This window comes from Amblyraja radiata, chromosome 14, assembly GCF_010909765.2.
Source record: "Amblyraja radiata isolate CabotCenter1 chromosome 14, sAmbRad1.1.pri, whole genome shotgun sequence".
Taxonomy (NCBI): Eukaryota; Metazoa; Chordata; class Chondrichthyes; order Rajiformes; family Rajidae; genus Amblyraja; species Amblyraja radiata.
This window is the reverse complement of record NC_045969.1, coordinates 46213238-46233474: the sequence shown is the minus strand read 5'-3', so window position 1 is coordinate 46233474 and position 20237 is coordinate 46213238. Positions and strand designations below refer to the sequence as shown.

Sequence of the window (20237 nt, the reverse complement as noted above, 5' to 3'; positions counted from 1 at the left end):
TGGACTAATCCTCCATTCTGAGGGACTGTTTTAGAAGAATAAGATGATAATCAGTTAAAGGATGTGGGCAGAATAGGCGGCGTGAAAAGTCAATGGGATTCTTCACTGCGGCATATCCCTAAAGGGCAAAAAAGCCCTCTTTTAATGTCATTTTGAAAATGGCATTGTATTCTGCATTCCTCCTCTCCCCTTCATCGCCTTTGGGATGGTCGGTATGAACAAATGCTTTCATCTGTTTGAGTCATTGTGAAGTAGGTAATCCCATAGTACTTTTGGGTAAGGAGTTCTATCAGCTGAAGTCTTAGAGATGGAAAGAATTGTTTTGTTTTTCCAAGGTCAGATTGTGAGTGTCTTTGAGAGAATCTGTAGGTTTGGCTTGTCTTGCATCAATGGAATATTTATGGAAAGTTTACTATTGTTAAGAATTTTGTGACTGATTTGTAAGGATAGCCTTCTGGTTAGGTTTGGCCCCAGATGTTTATGGTTGGACTGGGCTGTACATGTTTGTTTTTTCCCTTCCCTCCCAACTATGTTCAGAAGGTAGTCTTTGTCTGATTTCTTGAGATTTCAGCACAATTTGAGCCCAAAGTGGATAGCCTAAATTCTTGAAATGAGGCGAGTGGTTGGAGTGACTGGAATAAAGGTGGCTTTTGTTTGATTGTGCCGACATGCCTGTGTAAAATAGGTCAGTAGGAAACATTGGGAAAAGATTGGTTGACAGAAAGATGTAATTTTTGAAGGGCAATCAATTTGGTCCTATAATAGAGTCATAGAGCTGTGCACACAGACACCTTGTCTGTGCCAAATGTTAGGATATTAGGCTAGTTGCCTCCATTGCAATCTAAATCCTTTGTATCCATATATTCGTCCAAACTACTTATAAAATTCATAATTGTATCGCATTCATTCTAGATATGCACTTCTGAGTGAAAAAGTTGACCCTGAGGACTCTCTTAAATCTCTCCCCCTCACCTTATGCTATACCCTTTTATAGAATCCTCTATCCTGCTTAAAAGACTGTGCAATTTCACTTTATCCATGTCCTTCGTGGTCTTGTACACCTCAGTAAGGCCACCACTCCTTCCTACGAAAAAAAGAGAAAAAAGTCCCAGACTATCCAAACTCTCCCTATCAGAACGCCCAGAACGTAACAATTAAGCTTTGTCTACGTGCAGCAATAAAAAAGCAGTCAGGCATGAGCTGATAAATGTCAAGTAATATACATCTAAGTTAATGAGCATCTTCAACAGATTTTACCATTTTAGCCTGATGGATAGTGAGGTGAGTGTGACTCCACTTGGAAGCAAGACAGCATTTGTTTTATCTCATGAGATCAGATAGAATCACACTCATCAAATTCTCCTCTCATCAGAATTATTGGGACCAACTAGGACCCAAACATTAACTCTAGCTGCAAGTGTAGGTCAGGGCTGGGTTTTCTGAAGCAAGTCATTTATCTTTTTGCTCCCAAACGGTTTAATATTATTTACTGGCCAGTAATATGATGACGCAGTCACCATTTATAAAGATGAATCCAGTGGCAACAACATTTAAAAAAAATCAACTTAATTTAGAACATTGATGGCAATCCCAATTACTACTTTAAATATTAGTTGTTTCCACTTGGCTGTCATGTGTAGTATTTAATAGTTGTACAGCAGCACCTTATTTATAGAAACACAGAATCTTTAACAGCATCTTCGAAAAATAGGATCTCTACAGCCTGAACGAAGGGCAGTGGTTGAGTACATTATTCTAATGGAAAATAATGCAATTTCTTCATTGTTGTTGATGGAAAATCCTGACATTGATAGAAAAATGGGAAGATTGTAAAGGTAACTCACTTTCAGCTTCTTGAGGTAGGTAGATGTGAACATTAAATGATGTGTTCTTAGCTCTCTTGCAATACTCCCTGTGCACTCACAACTGTGCTGCCAAATTCTGCTCTAACTTGCAGATGAAGTATACGAAGGAGATAGAGAGCTTAGTAGTATGATGTGAGGAAACAGCCTCGCCCTCAAATTCAGCTAGTTATCGACTTAAGGAAATGTGGTGGTATACCTGCCCCAATTAGCATCAATGGTGCCGAAGAGGAAACAGTTGTGAGTGTCATGTTCCTTGGTGTAGATATTATCACCGATCTGTCCTGGACCAACTACATTGGAATCCTCCCATTTTTCTATTTACACCCTAATGTAGTCTATGGATTAAACAGACAATTTCAGCTAAAATGGAGTTATCAGCTAAATTAACTGCCGCTAGTAGGCAGAAAATTTGCAGACAACGGGGGCTTATGATTGGCTCAGGGAGGGGGCAGTGGTACGGTCTGCTCTGATAACAAATGCCATTAAGGATGGTGTCTGGCACCATTTTGAGGAGAGAGCCCTAGCCTTGGACCATGTAGGTGCCACGTAATCAAGAACAGGAACAACCTGCTGTGTAATTGGGGTTTGCGAATGTGTACGGGGATACGTGAGTATGTGCGTTTCTTGGTAGTGTAATAAAATACCTAGTGAATCAAACTCTGTTGTCTGAATCCGGTGATTTATTGAACACAACACCTCACGAGTCTGAGGAAATTTGTATCCAACAACTCTTACAAACCACCAGATGCACTGTAAAAGCATACTATGGATTGCATCACAACTTTGTTTGGGAATAGTTATGCCCAAGACCGCAAGAAATTGCAGAAAGTTAGTCCATCACACAGGCAAGACTCCCCACCATTGACTCCATCCGTAGCTCATGCTGCTTCTGGAAAATAGCCAACATCCTCTTTCTCGCTGCTTTCATGGGGCATGAAAGACAAAATCTTGAGAGCACATATCACCAGACTCAGGAACACTTCTCTGTTATCAGACTTCTGAATGGTCCTTCCACAAACTATGGTACAGTTCTGATTTTCCAACCTACCTCGTGTACATTGAACTTTTTCTAGGGAACTGTTGTGCTATAATGCTGAGAAATTATGTTCTATTTTTCTCTTTGTTCTACCTTGTGTTTGGCCTGATTGAATCTATGCATAACTAAAACTCTAATCTTGTGCTCTTTCGGTTTGCGCGGTTTTTCTATTTGTGCAAAAACAGTACGCGATAGTGCTAAGATTTTTCGCCAGGTTATTCACCGGTTATTCAGCGAGTGCAACAAGTTGCGTTCCGATCGCAGGCAGGGCGGGGACGGGCCGAGCGGTAGCGGCGGACTGTTGGACAGAACAGGGACGGACCAAGGGGTGGCTTAGCCGGAGCGGGCGGAGGGAGGGAGAGTCAGGTTACAGGGTGGCCGAGCTGTTTGCGTGGGGTTTGAGTAACTGACACAAACACGATGCAAACTGGTCTAATCGTCAAGTCAACTGGATCTAAACTACAACTAACAATGAATGACCAGTGGAGGAAGGAACTGCAGATGCTGCTTTTTATGGATGGATGGAGGGAGGGAGTGAGTGATTATGGATAGGGGAAAGGAGAGGGAGAGAGAGGAGGGAGGGATTGAGGTAGGGGAGGAAGAGAGGAGAAATATCCTGGGGAGGCAAGGAGGGAGAGTGGGGGGATTGAGGGAGATGAAGGGGTGGAGAGGGAGAGGGGGAAAGTGGGGGAGGTGAGGAGAGTGGGGGAGGAGGAGCAATGGAGGTAGAGGAGTGGGGAGGTAGAGAGTGGGGAATAGAGGGAGAGGAGGGCAGTGGCGGAGGTCAGGGGGGATAGTGGGGAGGTGGGGATAGGACGGGTGTAGAGAGGGGAGAGGAGTTATGGAGGGAGGGATTGACTGAGGGTAGGGAAAAGGAGAGGGAAGGAGGGGAGGAGGAGAAGAGAAAGAAGAGGGAGGGTGGAGAGAGGGAGGGTGTACTGGGGGATGAGGGGAAATGAGCCGTGCCTGCGCAGTTGGGGTGGGTGGTGCAATAATGCATTGGGGAGACGGGTTACATTGGGGGAATGGGTGAGTGGTGGAATATTGCGTTAGGGAACGGGGCGTTGGGGGACCAGGCCTCCCGTGTGTCAGGGACCCAACCGGTCCCACTTAGTCTAGTTCATGATTAGAGAGCACGCACATAAAAGCTTTTTACTGTACCTCGGTACAATGAAAATAATAAACCGAAACAGGAATAGTGGGAAATTGCTAAAATGGTAGGAACAGATACTAGACAGCGGATGGAAGAACTCAGTTAGCCAAGCCATATCTGTGGAAAGAGAAACTATGTAATATTTTGGGTCAGCAACCTTTCCTTATTCTGGCTTGCTGAGTTTTTCACACATTTCTGCTTTTGTTTAAGATTTCCAGCAAATATATTGTTATTTCCATTTCTGGGAATAATGCTTCTGGCTCTGCAAATAAGTGGCCTACACTTGGAACTTCATCACTTTGTTACTCCGCCAACAAGATATTTGGTGGATCTTATTTTTGTGTCCAGCATCAGGCAAGTTAATCTTTTCACCTTACCTCAGCAAATCTCACTCATTGCCCCTTCCCTGACTCATCCTAGCAGGGATGACAGTGGAACAACAATGGCACCTATTTCTGGGATAATATAGAAGGTGCAGGATCAGTTCATTTCAAAGAGGAAGAAAGATTCTAAGGGGACTAAGGAGCGACTGTGGCTGACAAGGGAAGTCAAGGACAGTATAAAAATAAAAGAAGAAGTATAACATAGCAAAGATGAGTGGGAACCCAGAGGATTAGGAAACTAATTAGGATTATGAAGGTAAGCTCGTCAAGAATATAAAGGAGGATAGTAAAAGCTTCTTTAGGTATGTGAAGAAGAAAAAATCCCAGGATACTTAAAGGGCCTGTCCCACTTGACGCGCGAAAATGTTGTGAATCCCCAAATCCTGGCGCGCCATGCACAACCGCGCGTCACTGCCTATGCCACCACGCCTCACCACGCGCCATGCGTGAGTTGTGACGCGTAAATGATGTTGTGTAAATGACGCCCAAGTGGGACAGGCCCTTAAGGAAGTGGCTCTAGAAATCGTAGATGCATTGGTGACCATTTTTCAATGGTCTATAGCAGGGGTCGGCTACCAATGGCCCACGGGCCGGATCTGGACCGTAACCCGAAATCATCTAGCCCGCAGGTGGTTTTAAAAAAAAAAATTTTTGCGACCCTGTGACTGCAGCCAGTCCTGGGCGACCTGGGCTCTACAGCTAGTCCCGGGGCAGGCGAGCCAACCTGTGCTTTGCAGCCAGTCCCGGGGCAGATGAGCTGACCTGGGCGTTAGAGCCAGTCCTGGGGAAGGCGAGCCGACCTGGGCCCGACAGTCTGTCCCGGGGCAGGCGAGCTGACCTGAGCGCTACAGCCAGTCCCGGGGAGGCGTGCCGACCTGGGAACTGCAGCTAGTCCCGGGGCACGACGGCAACCTGGGTGCTACAGCCAGTCCCGTGAACGCGAGCTGATCTGGGAACTGCAGCCAGTCCTGGAGCATGCGAGGGACCTGGGAACTGCAGAAAACTAGTTGAAAAACACGTGAAAACTAATGCAATAAACAACACCAAGTGTTGCACTATGGCGATAGATGTGGCCCGCCATCCGCTCACAGATATGGGTCTTGGTCCCTATGCAGAACAAGGTTGCCGACCCCTGTTCTATAACTTCAGGATCAGTTCCTTTGGATTTGAGGGTAGCTAATGTTATCCCCCTTTTTAAGAAAGGTGGGAGGGAGAAAACGGAATTATAGACCAGTTAGCCTGACATCGGTGGTGGGGAAGCTGCTGAAGTTAATTATGAAAGATGAAATAATGGCACATTTGGATAGCAACAACAGGATTGGTCTGAGTCAGCATGGATTTACAAAGGGGAAATTATGCTTGACTGAACTTCAGGATTTCTTTGAGGATTTAACTAGGAAAATGGACAAGAGAGAGCCGGTGGAAGTAGTGTACCTGGACTTTCAGAAAACATTTGATAAGGTCCCACATAGGGCACATGGTAATGGGGGTAAGGTACTGACATGGATAGAAAATTTATTGGCAGACAGGAAAGGCAGACAGACAGCAGGGATTAACAGGTCTCTTTCTGAATGGCAGGCAGTGACTAGTGGCGTACCGCAAGGCTCGGTGCTGAGGTTTACAATATACAGTTATTTACAATATAAATGATTTGGATGAAGGGATTAAAAGTAACACTAGCAAATTTGCAGATGACACAAAGTTGGGTGGCAGTGTGAACTGTGAGAAGGAAGCTATGAGGATGCAGGGTGACTTGGCCAGGTTGGGTGAGTGGACAGATGCATGGTAGATGGAGTTTAATGTGGATAAATGTGAGGTTATCCACTTTGGTGGCAAAAACAGGAAGGCAGATTATTATCTGAATGGTGTCAAGTTGGGAAAATGGGAAGTACTACGAGATCTGGGAGTCCTTGTTCATCAGTCACTGAAAGTAAGCATGCAGGTAAAGCAGGCAGTGAAGAAAGCTAATGGCATGTTGGCCTTCATAACAAGAGGAGTATAGGAGCAAAGAGGTCCTTCTGCAGTTGTACAGGGCCCTAGTGAGACTACACCTGGAGTATTGTGTGCAGTTTTGGTCTCCATATTTATGGAAGGACATTCTTGTTATTGAGGGAGTGCAGCGTAGGTTCACGAGGTTTAATTCCCGGAATGGCGGGACTGTCAAATGTTGATAGAATGGAACGGATGGGCTTGTATATTCTGGAATTTAGAAGGATGAGTGGAGACCTTATTGAGATATATAAGATTATTAAGGGATTGGGCACGCTCGAGGCAGGAAACATGTTCCCGATGTTGGGGGAGTTCAGAGCCAGGGGCTACAGTTTAAGAATAAGGGGTAGGTAGGCCATTTAGAACAGAAATTAGGAAAAACGTTTTTACCCAGAGAATTGTGAATGTGTGGAATTCTCTGCCTCAGATGGCAGTGGAAGCCAATTCTCTGGATGCTTTCAAGAGAGTTTGACAGAGCTCTTAAAGAAAGCGGAGTCAAGGGATATGGTAGCAAGGCAGGAACGGGGTACTGATTGTGGATGATCAGCCATGAGCACATTGAATGGCGGTGCTGGCTCGAAGGGCTGAATGTCCTACTGTAGCAGACGATTTTTAAATCGTTTGAGAAAATAACCCTCTAGCCGCTAAATGGATGAGCATGGTTAAGGGAAATATCTTCGATACGCATGCGAGCTCACTCACAGAGACCTTCAGAGCTTCTTCACAGTTATGGCTTCAAAACACAGTCTTTTGATGAATAAATGCTTTATTGTTGATAGAAAACAGTGAGATACATCCAAATTTCTTCCGACGTTACTACTATCTTCATCGAACTCCAGCTTATTACTTTAAACATTAGAAAACTCCTCGTGTCTCCGTTACACTTCACATGATCTCCTTTATACCTCGCATGGTCGAAGGGTAAACCTCCATCGTCTCACCAAACTACACTAAAAACTAAATTTCTGCGCAAGCTACATAGCTCTAAATACGTCCAAAAACACGTCATAAATCCCACCCACAATATAATGGGCTGTCTAAAATTTAAAGGCACATGCCATAATCAATGACATGCAAAACAAGCCAAATGGCCATTACACACCGGCCCCTAATCGTTCCGAGTATATAACGAGGCAATTACTAATAAACATTGAAAAAGTTGCCATGAAGGCTTGACATATATCAAAAAACAAAAATCAGGGAATAAATCCCTGTGGCTCCTCGTCGGGAAATTGAACCCCGTTCTACCGGGTGACAGGCGGGGATACTAAACCACTATATTAACGAGGAAAAAATAGCATGCACTATACCGTTAGGTTTGATTTAATGTCTGGATCATTAGCAGAGATTTCAAATCCCAGCTCAAGCTTTGGCCATTCTCTGTCTGGCTTACAGAGAAATTTTACTTCATTGATCCACCTCTTATCGCTTAAGAAACGGTTCACTGTCAGTTTTCTACAAATTCCATTAGCAGGATTTTCTTCTGTGTTAACATACTTCAGTTGTACAACATCATGCTCTTTCCATTGGCAGATCGTCTCTGTCCAAATCCAACTCTCTGTTTTTTTTGGCTCTATCATCTAGTGGAATGCTTTCACAATTGTCGCTGTTCCACTTGGAAAGTGTGAATCCTCCCTTATTGCAAAGAGAAGTCAGGTGTTCTACTGGTAGAATTGCTTCCTGCTCAGTTGACCTGAATTTTAAGCAATCATCCTTGTAGAAATTATTCTTCAAAGAGATTCTTATTTCATGAAATTTAGTATTCTCGCCAAACTTGCATTTCAAAGTCTGGGTAAGTTGCTCTGCAATATGACGATTATTCGGTAAACTACACGTTCTTGTTTGAAAGGTAAGGCCATACAACAGTGTCCTTCAGTTTTCACTGAGTAGTTCATAATATCCATGAACTTCAACTTCATTCAACATCTCTTCCGATTCCTTGCTGGTGCTTTCATAAAAGTCATGATGGTATGGCTTCATCACCGGCTTTTCTAATTCATCAGTAGATATTTGATGAACAGCAATGGTAGGATAGTAGTTCTGATTTCCGATTTCGTGGTTGCTTTTCAAGGAGCCATAGATAACCCATCCAAGGCGGGTTTTCGTAGCATACGGTCCATCGCCTTGACTCCTAACAATCTGTATAGGTTCCAATGCCTTTAAAACATTTGTTCCGATAAGTAGATCAACACTAGAATTTATTTCAGACTAGACCAAGTGCAGACCCGTTGGGACTGTACCCCCAACGTGCGGTAGTGGGGGGGGAGGCGGCATGCAGCGTCACACACACTAACTATCCCCCCCCCCCCCGCACTCACGCTAATTACCCCCTTTGATATTATATTAATATTATTAATTTGCTCCTTTTACCCCATAACCACCCTATCCACTGACGCATAGCCCCCAACTTGCAGTCACATCTAGAGAGGGATGTGGGGGGGTGGGGGGGGGGGGGTTAGAGAGTGAGGGCAGAGACAGAGAGAGAGACAGAGACAGAGAGGGGCAAGAGGGATGGGGGGTGGAGAGGAGGAGAAGAGGGAGGGTGGGTGAGGGGGGAAAGGTGGGGGAGGAGAGAGAGGGTGAGAGTGAGGGGGAGAGAGGGGGTGCTGAGAGGGGGGAGAGGTGAGGAGCAGGGAGGGAAGAGGGTGGGAGGTGTGGAGAGGAGGGGGTTTAGGGGAGGGAGGGTGGGGGAGGGGAGAAAGGGGGGGAGAGGGGGAGGGGGGGAGAGAGGTGGAGGAGAGAGGGGGAGGGTGTGCTGAGAGGGAGGTGAGGGGAGGAGGAGAGGTGGGGAGCGGGAGGGAGGGTGGAGGGAAGGGGTTAGGGGTATGTGGAGGGGAGGGGGGTTTAGGGGAGGGACGATGGGGGAGGGGAGGAGAGGGAGAAAAAGAGGGGAGAGAGAGAGAGAGGGGGGAGAGGAGAGGGGGGGGAGAGAGGAGAGGGAGGGGGGGAGGAAGAGGGGGGGGGAGAGGAGAGGGGGGTGATGGGGAGAGGGGGAGAGAGAGAGAAAGGGAGAGAGACGGGGGGAGAGAGAGAGAAAGAGAGAGGGATAGGCAGAGAGGGGGGGGAGAGAGGAGGGGAGAGAGAGAGAGGGTGCCTTTTTACTTCAATCCAAACAACCATTTGCAGGCAGTGCTTTTTTCCTCAAACTAACCATATTTTCATTTTCAAACCACATTATGGGTACTCACAGCTGTGGGGACATTTGTTCAGTGTTATTCAGAGCTCTGATTGAGGCACACCACTTGCAGAGACTGATTGAGGCACACCACTTGCAGAGACTGATTGAGGCACACCACTTCCTGGTTTTATAGTCCCTCCCCCTCCCTCCAGCAGGGGCAGCAGAGAGAATGGGGAATTTTGTAAAAACATTAATATATCTGTAATTTTTCATCGACGGGAAAAGTCCTCAGCACACATGCGGTGGAGGGGGGCTCTGAGCGAGGTGGCCAAAAATGACGGCCGTAGGTGGCTGCGTTCTCTCGGAAATCGCAGCACAGAAAGCCAAAAGCGGTCAAGAACAGAGATTTAGTAATATAGATATCTTGACATCCTTCAGGTAAGGCCATTGCTTCAAGTCTTCATGCCTTGGTACATTCTGACGACCAGCAGGCATAGTTCCATGCATAAACACTTCAGATATTGGTATAAAATTATCTTCATCCAAACTGGATATCTCCATACGCATAATGTAATGACTCGTGCTCTCTTTAGTCAAAGTCAAAGTAAACTTTATTGTCAATTCAAATAATGCAACAAGTAGTTACACAGAGGATTGAAATTGCGTTTCCCCATACTCCAAATGTGCAAGTAATATTTATAACACAGACAGACAATATACCAATAAAGATAGACAATGGACATATACATTATATATAATATTCACAGTGTGCCAGAGTGTAGTAAAATTTTGAGGTATGTTATTAAGGTGCAATAATAAAAGGTGCAATATAGAAAAGTGCAAATAGCATACTGCAGACATTGAGTTAAAATTAATTTGACAGTCAGTTGGTCTTTGTTTGTGTAATGTTCATGGAATTTTCTTGAGTGTGTTGCGTAGTCTGATGGCCTGAGGGAAAAAGCTGTTTTTGAATCTGGTGGTTTTGCTCCGCATGCTGCGGTAGCGCTTGCCGGATGGTAGGAGGGTGAACAGTTTGTGTGCTGGGTGGGTGGTGTCTTTGATGATATTGGTTGCTTTCTTGCGACAGCGAGATGGGTATAAGTCCTGGATTGCTGGTTGGGGTGATCTAGTGATCTTCTCCGCTGTCCTCACCACTCTCTGTAGGGCCTTCTGGTCAGCAGCAGAGCAACTGCCATACCAGACTGAGAGACTGCTGGTAAGAATGCTTTAGTCTTTATCTTTAGTCATGGTAAGTAATTGAATAATGGTAAGTCTCTTCTCCTGTGATGTTCAGACTTCTTGTCAGGTTTTCTGTGCAAAAGGTAGTCTTCTGGCCCCAATATGAGGAGTTACTTGAGGCAAGGTGATAGCATCACTAGTAGTTGGCTTCTCCTTTTTTGTTTGCTCCGGTTCATCCTCTTTTTCCCAATGCTCTGGTAGCTCTTCCTCAATATAAAGTGCTTCAGGATGATATTGCCTACACGCATAACAAATTATAGGACATAGTCTCTCACCATATGTCCTCTTTTCAAACATCCAAAACAGATTCCCTTCTCCTTCAAGAAATCCATCTTATCTTCATATTCTTTCATCTTGAATCTTCGACACCATCTTATAGAAACATGGGTGCAGGAGGAGGCCATTCGGCCCTTCGAGCCAGCACCACCATTCATTGTGATCACGACTGATCGTCCCCAATCAATAACCCGTGCCTGCCTTCTCCCCATATCCTTTGATTCCACTAGCCCCTAGATCTCTACTCTCTCTTAAATCCATCCATCTCTACTCTCTCTTAAATCCATCCATTAAATCTAACCACTGCCCTCTGTGGCAGGGAATTTCACAAATTCACAACTCTCTGGGAGAAAAAGTTTTTTCTCACCTCAGTCTTAAATGGCTTCCCCTTTATTCTAAGACTGTGGCCCCTGGTTCTGGACTCGCCCAACATTGGGAACATTTTTCCTGCATCTAGCTTGTCCAGTCCTTTTATAATTTTATATTCTATAAGATATCCCCTCATCCTTCTAAACTCCGGTGAATACAAGCCTTGTCTTTTCAATCTTTCCTCATATGACAGTCCCGCCATCCCAGGGATCAATCTCGTGAACTTACCCTGCATTGCTTCAATCACAAGGATGTCCTTCCTCTAATTCGGAGACCAAAACTGAACACAATACTCCAGATGTGGTCTCACCAGAGCCCTATACAACTGCAGAAGAACCTCTTTACTCCATACTGAAATCCTCTTGTTATGAAGGCCAACAATCCATTAGCTTTCTTCACTGCCTGCTGTACCTGCACGCCAACTTTCAGTGTACAAGGACACACAGGTCTCGCTGCACCTCCCCCTAACCCCATTTAGATAATAATCTGCCCCCTTATTTTTGCCGCCAAAGTGGATAACCTCACATTTATCTATATTATACTGCATCTGCCACACATCTGCCCACTCACTCAACCTGTCCAGGTCACCCTGCAACCTCCTAATATCCTCTTCACAGTTCACACTGCCACCCAGCTTTGTGTCATCTGCAAACTTGCTTGTGTTGCTCCTAATTCCCTCTTCCAAATCATTAATATATATGGAAAACAGTTGCGGCCCCAACACCGAGCCTTGTGGCACTCCACTCGCCCTAGTTCACTCCTAGTCTTTGCTTCCTGGTGTGACCAACTTCATCACGTAACAAACAAAATACTGTTTGCTTGCTAATAGATACATATCTTTTCATTCTATCTGTCCTTTCCACAGGTCTCGTTGTTATAGCAAATCTACTTCTCTTAGGTTCAGATATTTCTTCAGTTTTAGTAATGGTAGAACCTTTGTTAGTTGCAATTGGTTTGTAATCTTCAATAGTCCCGTGTGTGGCTATAACATGTTCTGTGCTTCCCTTTCTAAGAATTCCACCAGGTCTGGTAGCCTGGCTACTTGCTTCCTTGCATCTCTTATTTTGCCTGCTTCGTCTCTCCATTTTTCTCTCAGTCTTCTGGGCAACTTGCTAATGATGATTCTAGTATTACTCACAAGATTCATTTCCTCCATGTGGCCGAGATTTCTCATCGACCTGCAACAATCTCTCAGAAATATTGCATAATCACTCAATGCCTCCCCATCTTCTTGCTTGATTCCTTTCTAAGCATGGGCCTTCCCCATGTTAGCGTTAGCAATCCTCTGTTCATCACCAAAACGTTCTTCAAAGTAATCTTCTCGCTTTTCTATAGCCATGGCTGCCTGGCTCCTTCTGACAACTTTCTACAAGTACTTTAACACTTTCACGTGTACTTCACCAGAAATCGTAAGCGCTCCTTTTCATCCGTAACTTTAGTTTCTAATACTTCCTCTAATGCCCTTACGAAAGCTTCATACAGCACAGGATCTCCACCATACGTAGGAATTTCTACTAAAATGAGAGAGGTATTTTGTCGAGCTATCAATTCAGTTTGAATTTTCACCAATGCCATTAACCCATCCTGATATCCTTGGCTTGACTCACTGTCGATAAACTGGCCTTCGTGACTCAAATTGGCTTGCTCGAGCCTGTGCTTCAGGCCTCAAAAAAGCGTGGTCCACTATTGGTTTGTCTCGAGTGTCCACAGACGGTCCAATAGTTTTTTCTTTCGATCTAGCACTCCTTTGCTGAGATGAAGTTTCACCCATCCTCGTTCCAATGGGTTTTCAAAGCCGACAAATCCGGTGGACCTCGATTGTGGAATTGATCCAACTGCTAATTCACTTCGAGCAGTTTTTCTTCTTGGTCCTGAGCTCATCGTTATCGATCATCTAGAGCTGCATCTTGAACCTTTTCTTTACAATATCTCCTTCCTTGCTTTGGCCACTGCTATCTTTGTGTCCATTTCCAGTTGTTCCTTTCGTCACCTCAGTCCTTCTTGCTGTCGCATCATCTGTCACGTCATCTCTTCTTGCTGTCGCGTCATCTCTTCCTTCCTCTGATCGTTCCGTTGTCTCATCTCTTCTTTTTGTCGCCTCAGCTTTATCCGTTCTTCTAGTTGCCTTATCCGTTCTTTCTGTTCTTCTTGTCGCTCAATCTCATGCTTCTTCTTCATGGCATCCGCTTCTATTGAGAGAGCAGCTAGTGTGTTTTTCCTAGGCGCTTTAACCTTTTGAAGCATACAAAAGGACACAAGATAGAGCTCCCTACTTTCTATGGCTCCTTGATCCTCTTTTCTAACGTGATACCATTCATGTTATATAGGACTTAACAGGACCTTTCAACAACCTCAATTTGGCTTCTCTCAGCAAGTGTCTGCAGGGAATTTTATCACATACTGTTGGGTCGGAGCCCTAATTTTTTGCCTCCCAACATGATTTCCAACATGATACCATTTGGGTTGTGTAGGTCCCAGCATAATCTCACAATAGCGTAGATCTTGTTTCTCTCAACAGGTTCCTGCAGAGGTAAACTGAACCATGCATAATTTTAATATGGGTGTGAATTGCTTTGGAGGTGTGATTATTTACCGATGAGACAAAATATTGGTAGATCTCAGCAAGATATCTTGTAGATCTCAGTGGAGAACCTGAAACAGGAATAAGAACTTGCAGATTCTTGTACCAAACAATCTTGTTCACATGGAACAAATATTTGTGCCCTTGGGATCTTGCAGCAATGAAGCTTTCATGGAGGCATAAAGCACAGAAACAGGCCTTTCGGTCCAACTCATCCATGTTGGACAGGATGCCTGAACTAGACCCATTAATGCACGTTTGACCCATATCCCTCTAATACTTTCCTATGCATGTACATGTCCAAGTGTCTTTTAAATGTTTTTATTACCTGCCTTAACTTCCTCCTCTGCAGCTCATTCCATATATCTACCATCCTCTGAGTGAAAATGTTGCCCTTTAATTAATTAAATATTTCGTCTCTTTTAATTAAACCTTTCTCCTCTTACTTTAAACCTATGCCCTCTCATTCCCATACCTTGGGGAAAAAGACTGTGCTTTCACCCTATCTGTTCCTGTCATGATGTTATACACCTTTATAAGATCGCCCCTCAGCCTTGTGCGCTCCATTTCCTAGCCTGCCCTCAAGTCCTGCCAACATCCTTGTAAATTTTCTGTACACTCTTTCAAGCTTAATGACATCCTTCCTACAGCATGGTGACCAAATAGAAAACAGTATTTTGAAAGCGGCCTCACCAAAATGTTGTACAACTGTTGCATAACATCCCAACTTCTGTGCTCAATAACCTGTTTGATGAAGGTCAATGTAGCACTTCTTTATCATCTTGTCTACCTGTGATACGATTTTCAGGGAACTATGCAAATCCCTCTGCTCTCACCAATCCCCTACCATTCACTGTGAAAGTCAGGCACTGGTTTGACTTCACAAAATGTAACACCTCACACTTACCGGGCCCTCCATAATGTTTGGGACAAAGACCCATTATTTATTTGCCTCAGTACTCCACAATTTGAGATTTGTAATAGAAACAATCACATGTGGTGCACATTGTCAGATTTTAATAAAGACCATTTTTATACATTTTGGTTTCACCATGTAGAAATTACAGCAGTGTTTATACATAGTCCCCCCACTTTAGGGCATCATAATGTTTGGGACACAGCAATGTCATGTAAATGAAAGTAGTCATATTTAGTATTTTGTTGCATATCCTTTGCATGCAAAGACTGCTTGAAGTGTGTGATTCACAGACATCACCAGTTGCTGGGTGTCTTCTCTGGTGATACTCTGCCAGGCCATTTTTAGTTTATGCTTGTTTTGGGGACAAGTCCCCTTCAGTTTTCTCTTCAGCACATAAAAGGCATGCTCAATTGGGTTCAGATCGGGTGATTGACTTGGCCACGCAAGAATTGACCTTTTTTTTTTGCTATGAAAAACTCCCATTGTTGCTTTAGCAATATGTCTTGCTGTAGAATGAACCGCCGGCCAATGAGTTTTTAGACATTTGGTTAAACTTAAGCAGATAGGATGTGTCTATACACTTCCGAATTCATTATGCTACTGCCATCAGCAGTTGTATCATCAATGAAAATATGTGAGCCAGTACCTTCAGCAGCCATACATGCCCAGGCCATAGCACACCCCCACCACCGTGTTTCACAGATGAGGTGGTATGCTTTGGATCTTGGGCAGTTCCTTCTCTCCTCCATACTTTGCTCTTGCCATCACCCTGATATGTTAATCTGCATCTCATCTGTCCCCAAGACCTTTTTCCAGAACTGTGGTTGCTCTTTTAAGTACTTCTTGGCAAACTGTCACCCAGCCATCCTATTTTTGTGGCTAACCAGTGGCTTGCATCTTGCAGTGTAGCCTCTGTATTTCTGTTCATGACGTCTTCTGCGGACAGTGGTCATTGACAAATCCACACCTGACTCCTGAAGAGTGCTTCTGATCTGTGTTTGGGGATTTTTCTTTATTATAGAGATAATTCTTATGTCATCAGCTGTGGAGGTCTTCCTTGGCTTGCCAGTCCCTTTGCGATTAGTAAGCTCACCAGTGCTCTCTTTCTTCTTAATGTTGTTCCAAACAGATGGTTTTGGTAAGCCGAAGGTTTGGTTGATGTCTCTAATAATTTTATTCTTGTTTCTCAGTCTCACAATGGCTTCTTTGACTTTCATTGGCACAACTTTGGTCCTCATGTTGATTATCAGCAATAAACGTGTCCAAAGATGATGGAAAGACTGGAGGAAAGACTAGGTGCTGAGAGCTCATTGTACCTGCATTAGCTCCTGAGCAATTACAAATGCCTGTGAAGCAATGTGTCCCAAACATTATGTTTAAGAAGGAACTGTAGATGCTGGAAAAATCGAAGGTAGACAAAAATGCTGGAGAAACTCAGCGGGTGAGGCAGCATCTATGGAGTGAATGAATAGGCGACGATTCTGGGGGGGGGGGGGGGAAGCGAAAATGAAAGGAAGAGGCAGAGACTGTAGGCTGTGGTAGAGCTGGGGAGGGGAAGGAGGGCGAAAGCAAGGACTACCTGAAATTGGAGAAGTCAATATTCATACCGCTGGGGTGTAAACTACCCAAGCAAAATATGAGGTGCTGCTCCTCCAATTTGCGGTGGGACTCACTCTGGCCATCGAGGAGGCCCAGGACAGAAAGATCCTTGTTACGAGTGGGGGGATGGGGAGTGAATGAGGAGCTATGGGATATAGAGGAGACCCAAGCGAGAGCCTCATCTATGGTTGAAGAGGGGAACCCCTGTTCTCTAAAGAAAGAGGAAATCTCCGAAGCCCTGGTTTGGAACACCTCATCCTGGGTGCAGATGCGGCGTAGACGGAGGAATTGGGAGTGGGGGATAGAGTCCTTACAGGAAGCAGGATGGGAAGAAGTGTAGTCCAGATAGCTATGGGAGACAGTGGGTTTGTCGTAGATGTCGGTCAGTAGTCTGTTACTGGCGATGGAGTTGTTACCTCCTGCACCCATGCAGAACTCACTGACTTTATCAGACACCTCCTACTTATCCCTGGACCATGACCCCACAGACGAGCACCAAGCCTTTACCTCAAGCACCATCACTGGCTTCATCGCCTCAGGTTCCATGCCCTCCCAAGCCTCCAACCTCATCGTTCCCCAGCCACGCACGGCCCGATTTTATCTTCTCCCCAAAATCCACAAACCTGACTGTCATGGCAGACCCATCAAACTTATTTCCACATACCAACTCCATCCTATCCCCCCTGGTCAAATCCCTCCCTACCTATGTCCAAGACACCTCACATGCTCTTCGTCTCCTTCATGACTTCCGTTTTCCAGGCCCCCTCTTCCTCATCTTCACCATGGATGTCCAGTCACTCTAAACCTCCATCCCCCAGAATCAGAATCAGAATCACACTTTATTCACCAAGTATGTTTTGCAACATACGAGGAATTTCATTGGCCAGGTCAGTCATACAATTAAAAGCAACACTCAAAAATACATTTTAACATGAACATCCACCACAGTGACTCCTACACAGTCTTCACTGTGATGTAAGTCGAAATAAAGTTCAAGTCCTTCCTTTTGTTCTTCCTCGGTCAGGGGCCACGAGCCCTCCGTTGACGGAATGATATTAATTCCCTTAGCCGGCGGCGTTCGGGCCCTCCGCGTCGAGGTGATCAGCTCCCGCATCGGGGGGATGACAGCTCCCCCGTGCCGGGCGATCGAACCTCGCCCTGGGGCTGGTCGAACCTTCCGCGACGTTGGAGCTTCCCGACTCGGCCTCACCCGAGACTGCGAGCCCTTGATGGTAAAGTCTGCGGTGGTCGCGGTTGGAACGATCCCAGGCAAGGGATCAGCTCCGATGTTAAGTCCACGCACCGCGGTGGGGCTCACGACAGTCCGAGGAGGCTTCCAGCTCCATCGATGGTAGGCCGCAGAGCCCGGAGAATGTGATCCGAAAATTGATCACATCTCCGGGAAGGTAAGAACCTGAAAAAAAAGTTTCCCCCGATCCCCTCCCCCCTCCCCCCATATAAAACATACAGAGGAACATTAAAACAAACTTTTAACGCACTAAAAATAACAAAAAGAAAGAAAAAACGAACAGACTGCCGGCAGGGCAGCCATCTCCACGGCGTCCCTGGTGGTCTTAAAGCCCTCCGTTTCTTCCTCAACCGCGAACCAACCAATTCCCGCCTCCTAATACTCTCCTCCACATAGGTCCTTACCCTCAACAACTGGTCCTTACCCTCAACAACTTTTCCTTTGACTCCTTCCATTTCCTCCAAATCCAAGGTGCAGCTATGGGCACGCGCATGAGCCCTAGCTATGCTTGCCTCTTTGTTGGGTACGTCAAATAATCCTTATTTGAAACGTACTGTGGCCCTATCCCCGAACTGTACCTCCGCTACATTGACGACTGCATTACCTCCTGCACCAATGCAGAACTCGCAGACTTCATCCATTTCACCACTAACTTCCATCCGGGACTCAAATTCACCTGGACCATTTCTGACATCTCCCTACCGTTTCTAGACCTCACCATCTCCATCGCAGGTAACAGACTACTGACCGACATCTACTATAAACCCACTGACTCCCATAGCTATGTGGACTACACTTCTTCCCACCCTGCTTCCTGTAAGGACTATCCCCTATTCCCAATTCCTCCATCTACGCCGCATCTGCACCGAGGATGAGGTGTTCCAAACCAGGGCATCGGAGATGTCCTCATTCTTTAGGGAACAGGGGTTCCCCTCTTCGATTATAGATGACCAGGGTCTCCTCTCTCACCAGGGTCTCCTCTATATACCGTAGCTCCGTACCTCCTCCAACCTCTTCTATTACATCGGCTGGTCCAGCTGTCAACTACTCTACATCTGTGAGGCCGCTTGACGATTGCTTCGCCCAACACCTCCGCTCAGTTCGCAATAACCAACCTGATCTCCCAGTGACTCAGCATTTCAATTCCCCCTCCCATTCTGAATCCAACCTTTCTGGCCTGGGCCTCCTCCATGGCCAGAGTGAGTCCCACTGCAAATTGGAGGAGCAGCACCTCCTATTTTGCTTGGGTAGTTTACACCCCAGCGGTGTAAACATTGACTTCTCCAATTTCAGGTAGTCCTTGTTTTCTCCTTTCTTCCCCTCCCCTTCCCAGCTCTCCCACAGTCTACTGTCTCCGCCTCTTCCTTTTCCCGCCCCCCTCCCACATCAGTCTGAAGAAGGGTCTCGACCCGAAACGTCGCCTATTCCTTCGCTCCATAGATGCTGCCTCACCCGCTGAGTTTCTCCAGCTTTTTTGTCTACGTCCCACACATTATGGTGCCTTGAAATGGGGGACTATATAAACACGGTTGTAATTTCTATATGGTGAAACCAAAATGTATAAAATCTGACAATGTGATAGTGTCAAATTTGTAAGACACTATCTCCCATGTACAAAACCTTACTGACTATCCCTAATTAGCTCCTGTTAATCCAAATGCAGATATATCGTACCCCTCAGAATCCTCTACAGTAACCTACATAAAGGCTTTTCCTTGCAACCCCTTCTTAAATAGAGGCACAACATCAGCCATGCTCCAGTCACCCGGCACTTCACCCATGTCTAATGATTCATATTTCTCAGCTAGGGCCTCTGCAATTTCTTCTCTAGTTTTCTACTGTGTTCTCAAATAAATCCGATCAGGTCGGGGAGATTTATCTACCTTCATATGGCCAGCATCTCCTTGACCATAGGTCAGTGGGGGCGCTGTAAACCAGCAACCCTGCCAGCAGCATGTCCGTTTTTTCTACTTTTAATTTTTTTTTAGTGTGTTTAAATGTATGTTTTTAATGTTTCTCTGTGTGGAGGGGTGGTGTGTTGGGGTAAGGGGGAAACCGCTTCGGTCGCCTCCTCCACGGAGAGGCGACTTTTTCCATGTCGCCTCCCCCGTGGCCTAACATCGAGGATCGGGAGGCCTTTCCCGGAGACGCACCCGGGGCTTCAGCAGCGGGCGCAGCGTGACTCTCATCGCGGAGCGGGTGAGCCCTCGCCGGAGGGGAGCGCTCCTTTCGCTGGCCCGCGCCAGCCTGAGGCCGCGGTCTGCAGAGCTCCAGCTGGCGCGGCATCCGCAGCCTGTGATCCCTCGTTGGGGACCAGGGAGAAGAAGAAGCTCCAACCGCCGGCTCGCGGCCAACTTATACCGCGGGCGTGGTGTGGACTTACCATCAGGAGCGGGGTCCCTCACCGGGGATCCCTGGATGGGAGCTTCGACCGCCGGCCCTGCTGTCTGCAGTGCTTCTG

At 45.9% G+C, this 20237-nt stretch overlaps 1 protein-coding gene across 1 annotated transcript in view; it reads left to right on the top strand.

Moving 5' to 3' along the window:
- The window catches only part of LOC116980723 (superoxide dismutase [Cu-Zn]-like), a 48835-nt gene that overhangs the window by 10932 nt on the left and 17666 nt on the right, over window positions 1-20237 (top strand). The gene's annotated exons all lie outside the window — the stretch shown is intronic.